A 6745-nucleotide genomic window follows, 5' to 3' on the forward strand; every position below is an offset into this window, starting at 1 on the left:
AGGCACCTGATAAAAGGTGAGCAGCCATTCTTTATAAAAATGAAGATAAAAACAGAAGGACGTTATGCAGGAGGGATTATTAACTGGGAAGCACTAGATCAAGAGGTAGATAAAATGAGCCCATATTTGTCAAACACTGACAGAGCCCCATGCGTGCGTGGATAGAGGCGAATGAGCTCATGGATGAGCACCAGGCTGTCAACAGGTATTATAGGGACAAAGGCAGCGGTGAGGAGAGTCTTAACAACAGGGAAGAAGGTAAAAGGAGGATTGCAGTTAAAAATTGTGCATGATACAAACACATGCAAATAAGACCGGATATTTTCCCGTGTATAGTTTTCTTTTCTTTTCTTTTCTTTTCTTTTCTTTTCTTTTCTTTTCTTTTCTTTTCTTTTCTTTTCTTTTCTTTTCTTTTCTTTTCTTTTCTTTTTCCCGTGTATAGTTTTCTAAAACCCTGCACACATTACTGGAGCTACCAACTCTTGCTTTCAGCTCCGCAGCCCTCGCGTGCTTTCCCAGGACCAGGATGCAGGGGTAGATCCTCCGTTGGTGACATCCTATGTCATTGTACTCCTAAAGGGACAGGTGAAACAGCGCAGGGGCTGGAGGTCGGAACTCAGGCATCGCTGCGGCCACCCCAGCTCCCTGCTCGCCCAGCCCCCACTCTGAAGCAGCCGGCACTTGGAGCTGTTAATAAGCAGGGATCTGAGCAGTTCTCTGGTTTTCCCTGGAGCCATCTGCATCCATCATGTTTCCCACAGCTCTCCCCGAGTGTTGGTGCTGGCTCCCCCTAAGTGTTCCCTTAGCTCCTAGCACACCCTTCTTATGAGAGCACCTAGTACTCCCCGTCACAGTGCTCTGTCTGTCACATGCGTCCATTGATCCACTTTGTGCTGGTTGAGGGCTGGAGCCCCCTCCTGTTAACTCCTCAAGTCCGTTTCTAATGCAGCAGCACCTAGCACTTAAGCACCCTCTCAGTACCTGCCAAATGAATGAAATGTACTCAAAACATAGTATGAAGTCTGCGTTCTGAAACTCCTTTTTGGAGCCGTTTGCTATCATTTTCCCAGGCAATTTAAAAAAATTTCCAGCCTTGCTGCCAATAACCTGAAGGTGTAAAGGAATGCCGGCGTGCCCCATGGGACATGTCACTCTGGATGGTCCTTTGGCAGCAGGGACTTTGATAGCGCTCTTCCAAACCCAGCAGGATGGTGGAATGGGTACGTGGCTGAGTGCCTCCCGGGTCTGACCCTGTGTGACGCCACCCGGTGCCTGCAGCTGCCCTCTGGAAGGTGTTGCTTTAGCGGCAGAGCCGGAGGGCACCAAGCGTGTGTCTGTCTCCAAAGTCCTGGGCACCACATCACAATGCCTTTCTGAGAAGCAGAATCAAGGACAGTTGCTGATCTTCATTCCTTCCCACCAAAGGTATCTCATACACCATCTTTGGAAGTTGGAGCCAGGGGGCGCCTGGGTGGCTCAGTCGGTTAAGTGTCTTTCTTCAGCTCAGGTCATGATCCCAGGGTCCTGGGATGGAGTCCCACACATTTGCCTCCCTGTTCAGCGGGGAGCCTGCTTCTCCTTCTCCCTCTGCCATTCCCCCCACTTGTGCTTTCTGGCTCTCTGTGTGTCAAATAAATGAATAAATCTTTTTAAAAAGTTTGGGCCATACTCTTTAGCTATTCTACTTTCCCTGGGGTAATTTGCCACCTCCCTGAATTTACCTGCATCTTTCCCAAAATCTACTTATCTTCCAGCCTTCTTGACCATAATGAGTCTATAAATTTTCAATAGACAGTGTGAACTTACACTTGCTAATATTTGCATAACATGCACCTCTTTTGATCTCAAAGAAAAGCTTCGCACCGCAATGGTCTCTAATCTCCAATTAGGTTCTGTTCCGGGATCCCACTGGAATTCTACCCGCCTGTCCCCTAAGATCCCATAAATTGTGGTCCAGTTTCCCAGCCAGCCAAGGAAAGCACATGGGAAATCTTGCTGAAGTATGAGTAAGAGCCAACAAAAGGGAACATATTTATCTGCCTCGAATGCTGGGACCTGAGGAAAGCAAGTTTCATTACAGACAAATCAGGAAGGAGGTGCAGATTTCTTTTTATGTCACTCTGGAGTGGAGGTCTGCCATTGATCATTAAGGCCATTTCCTGCAATGCACTCACCAAAGTGATACTCACTTCGGAGTGGACAAAACTTAGGAAATGGCCAAGGGGAGCTCTGCTTACACTTTACACTCTCAGCATTTATTTGTATTAATTTCTTTATAGGGCAGTATAGAGACATGAGACCACATTGAAAAAGCAAAGCTTGTCATCCTGTGGCCTTGTCAAGAATAGAGATAGTGCTGCTCATGTCAGTTTCAACCTCCAGTGGCCAAGGGTTTGATCTGATGCTCTTTTAAGTTTTCCCCATAGCCTTTCTCAAGCTCAATGGCCAATAATCCCATAGGAGGAGATTTTAGGGCCCTCTCAAACTTCTGTTTTGCTATCTCTCCCCAGCCTGCTTCCTCTGCAAAAGTCACCACTTTGCCTGTGCATCTACCACCTCTTAGAGCTTTTGGAATCAGCCACGAATTGCAGTGCTCATTCCTTCCATGACCACATATTGTTTACAGGAAAACTCTTCTTCGTTATGCCTTGCCAGTCAGAGTGACGGTTTCATCCGCAACCTGGACCAGGTTCGGGAATGTTCTACACATAAATGTGAGCAAATATCTTCTGTATTGAGAGACATGTACATTCTGTAAATATACTCTATTGAAAAACCAATACATAGGGTACACTTATGTCCTGACCCAGCTGGAAGGAGGCACTTTATTTCCATCTTTCAGAAAATTGGTGTAACACATTGATTTTCATAACAAAGAAAGCAGTTTTGTGTCCTCTACCAAAAGACTGTCATAGTAAGCAATAAATTGCCTCTTTGGAGTGAACAAATTAATAAGATATTTTCTAAATTTCAAAATAACAAAGACAGAACGATGTCTGTAATGCTAAGTGCATCCCCTTAGTTGCAGGACATTGTGTCATGGACCACCTGAGCAATGACACATGGCGGCCGGTAGTCTGATTCACCTGGCAACCTGTTAAAAGAAAGTCTTGCACATGACAAGCTTTCAATAAGACACTGAGAAGATGGCCAGGAAGCCAGCCTTAGCTGGCTTTTTCAGGTGTCCAGACATCTAGTCAACCTACCTCACCAACTCATCACCATGCTTACTGGAGTAAACCCAATCTCATCCTTCCCCCCTGGAGATGGGAGAAGAGCCACTCACACGTTTGTATGGAATTCTCATTCCCCCTCACTCTGTCCCCACATGGCGCTGTCCGTGTAATAAATAAACAAATCTTTATGTCACCCGGAAGTTCCTCGGTCAAATTAAACAACTCGGACAATTTTGGGTCACTACAGCCTTTTGTTTTTCTCTCCACCTTAAGCCTTCTGGGTGACCAACAGCTATCTAAAACACATGTTGCTGCCATATGCTGTTGTTCTGCTTCATCTTCCCAGTAAAGTTCAGTATTTTTCCCTAAAGTTTGGTTTATCAGTATCTCCAGCGTCTATCTCCAGCTCAGGTCACGATCCCAGGTCCTGGGATCAAGTCCCACTCTGGACTTCCTGCTCTGCGGGAAGCCTGCTTCTGCCTCTGCCTCCCATCTCTTATGAATAAAAAAAGAAAATCTTTAAAAAAATTAAAAAAAAACACATTTCTATCTTCCCACTTTTAAAGATTAATTCTAGGAATTATTGCTATAAATCCAAGTGTCCTATCTCTTTCTTAAAAAGTCTTCTCCAGGGCACCTGGGTGTCTCAGTTGATTAAATGTCTGACTCAATATTTTGGCTCAAGTCATGATCTCAGAGTCATGGGATTGAGCCCTAGTGAGGCCTCTGTGCTCAATGGGGAGTCTGCTTCTCTCCTTTTCCCTTTGCCCCACCCCCCTACTCACATGTGCACACACGTGTTGTCTCTCTCTCTCTCAATAAATAAATTAACAAATCTTTAAAAAGTCTTCTCCAAAGGGAGTTTGAGAAATAGTCCAGTAAGGGGATGGAAGAAAATATTATGAGTTTTATTCATATTTCATGTCATCCATTTAACTGTTTAGCTTTTGCATGTCATTTATAATGTGCATAATAATTTAGTAGAGTAGTAGAGTCTATAATTTATCAAAAATTTGCTTAAATTGGTGGTATGTATGCAAATATTTTTGTATGTATGTATGTATGTATTTATGTATTTATTTATTTTTGTGAAAGAGAGGTGCACAGTAATAAAAGGAGATCACTGCTCCAGGGACCCAGATATTTCCCCAAGTCCTGTTTCCTTCCATTCCCTCTGGGCTTCATTAGACCCCCTTAACACCAATCTTGTCCCTAAAACTCGCCCTCTGCAGCACCAAGTTCGAATGCTTAACTCGGGCCATCACTGCAGGCTGTACCGGGATGACCTTAGGGAAAAGGGTGGTGGGTCTCACGGGTTAGCTGTGTCACCTCCATGAACAGTCCTTTGTTCTGAACAGCTAGTGCAACCCACGTTTGCAATCACAGGCTCTGGCACCAGAGTGGGCGTAGATCCCAGCTGGCCCCTCAGTAGCAATATGGCTTTGGGAAAGTTGTGTCATTTCTGGCCCAGACTTAAGGCTCATCCATAACGTGGAGGAGAAGACCGTGTGACCCTCAGTGGCCTGTTGAAAGGATCACGAGACGGTTCGACTCAGATGCTCTGAGGTACCCAGCACACAGTAGGCCCACAGTAGAACAAAAAGTTGTTCTATTGATCTTATAGTTACTATTACTCATACTAACAAAACTGATCATTTGAGATGATTTTCAAGCGAAGTGTCTTCGCCTGGCTTTCTAAGATTAACCTACTTCAAAATGAATTCTGCTCTACTGTGAAAAACGAGCTAACCAGCAGGTTTCTTCTGCGTCTTTTCTGAACTTTTTAGGATCCTCTCTAGAGAAAGGTTCTAAAGGAAGGCAAAGTGCAGAAATACTCTTGCTTCAAAAGATGTGTAGGAAATGATTAATTTTGCCAAAAAACAGTGCCTTGAACATAAAAGATGTTTGACGAAGCTCACTGTAGACAGTGTATCCCTCCAGGATTCATAAGTTGAAAACTCAATGTCCAAAGGGACATAACTAGGAGATGGGGTCCTTGGGAGATGTTTAGGTCATGAGGGTGGAGTCCTCATGGGCGAGATTAGTGTCTCCATAAGAGAGACCCCACAGAGATCCCTCGCCTCCTCCACCTTGGAGGTTATAGGGAGAAGATGGTCATCTGTGACCCAGGAAGTGGGCACTTGAACAGACACGGAATCTTCCAGGGTCTTGATTGTAGACTTCCCAGCTTCCAGAACTGAGAGAAATAAGTATGTCTTTAAAGCACCTAGTTTATGGTGCTCTTGTTACATCAGCCCAAACTAAGATAAAGCTTGTCTCTTATACTGAAAAATAACACAAATGTTAACAACAATTAAAAAAAGGAACAATGTGGCCAATGACATGTAATGAACATCATCTCTCCTCTACAGAGCCAAGAGCTTAATTAGTTTTGGGCAACTCAGTAGAGTATGATTAAACCAAAGATCAGCAAGATGTCTAAAGGCTCAAGTCCTCTGCCTCCTCCTTTTCTACCAAAACAAAAGAAAAGCCCTAGGCTGGTTTTGATTGCCACCAAGCACAAAACAGCCAAATTCCAAATTAGAAAGCTCTGGGGTTTAATTGTGGATGTATGGAATTACATAGAAGCTCTCTTTGATCATTCCTTCATAGTAGGCCTACCAAAAAAATTATATATATATATACACTTTTAGCATTTTAAAATGTGTCTAAATTTCAGTTTCGGATCCAGTTTTGACTATTGTTATGGGCTTAGTTGGATGCCCCCAGATTCCTACGTTGACGTCCTAACACCCAGCATCTCAGAATGTGGCAGTATTCAGAGACAGGATTTTTAAAGAGGTGATAAAGGGAAAACGAGCTCACTGGGGGTGGGCATCAAGCCAACAGGACTGGTGTGCTTACAGGAAGAAGAGATTAGGACACAGACAGTACAGATTGAAGGACAATCGTTTGAAGACAGAGTGGAGAACACAGCTATCTGCAAGCCAAGGAGAGATGTTTGAAGAATCGAACCCTACTGCCACCTTGATCTTGGACTTCCAGCGCCCAGAACCATGAGAAAATAAATTGTATGTTGCCTAAGCCACCCGGTTGTTGATATTTTGTTTACGACAGCCCATGACTCAGAAATTTGAGGACCTCCCCCCAGACTTTATCCTGAAGCTCTGTTTCAGCTTCAGGGGCTTGGGTAATACTACTGTATCAAGGAGGGAGGCTCCTGCCATTCCCCGCACTGGGTCATTGAGACACTGCACAGCTGTCCCCAGGGCTGGCTACATAATTTACAATCCCCATGAAAAATGAAGATATAGGGCCCTTTGGGCAAAAACAGGGAGGAAGTGTTTGTTAAAGGTACTAAAATAGAAAGCTTATTTCCTCCATGGTCTGTCTGCTGAAGGGGCATGGCTGCTGTTTTCTATTTGCATTTAATGTCATTCCAAGCAAATAAAAATTTTAAAATGTGATTATGGGCATGATTTTTGCCATTCATCTTCGCAGGGTGCAATGTCAGTGTTAAATAATTCACGCAGGGATTCCACAGCTGGGGCACACCCACGTGCCCTCTTCTTATCAGAACCATGGAAATCCTGCACAAGACCAGCTCT

General features: G+C 44.2%; 1 long non-coding RNA gene across 9 annotated transcripts in view; it reads left to right on the plus strand.

Moving 5' to 3' along the window:
• LOC132008331 (uncharacterized) overlaps window positions 1-6225 on the plus strand; it is a 23272-nt gene extending 17047 nt beyond the window's left edge. For 5 of the 9 annotated variants that reach the window (XR_009401593.1, XR_009401590.1, XR_009401592.1 and 2 more), the window contains one exon: window positions 6044-6225. This is a non-coding gene — a long non-coding RNA (uncharacterized LOC132008331). The other 4 variants (XR_009401591.1, XR_009401596.1, XR_009401597.1 and 1 more) reach the window with 4 other exon arrangements.
• The last annotated feature ends 520 nt before the right edge of the window (window positions 6226-6745 follow it).

The sequence above is a fragment of the Mustela nigripes genome, unplaced genomic scaffold (assembly GCF_022355385.1).
Source record: "Mustela nigripes isolate SB6536 unplaced genomic scaffold, MUSNIG.SB6536 HiC_scaffold_97, whole genome shotgun sequence".
Lineage (NCBI taxonomy): Eukaryota > Metazoa > Chordata > Mammalia > Carnivora > Mustelidae > Mustela > Mustela nigripes.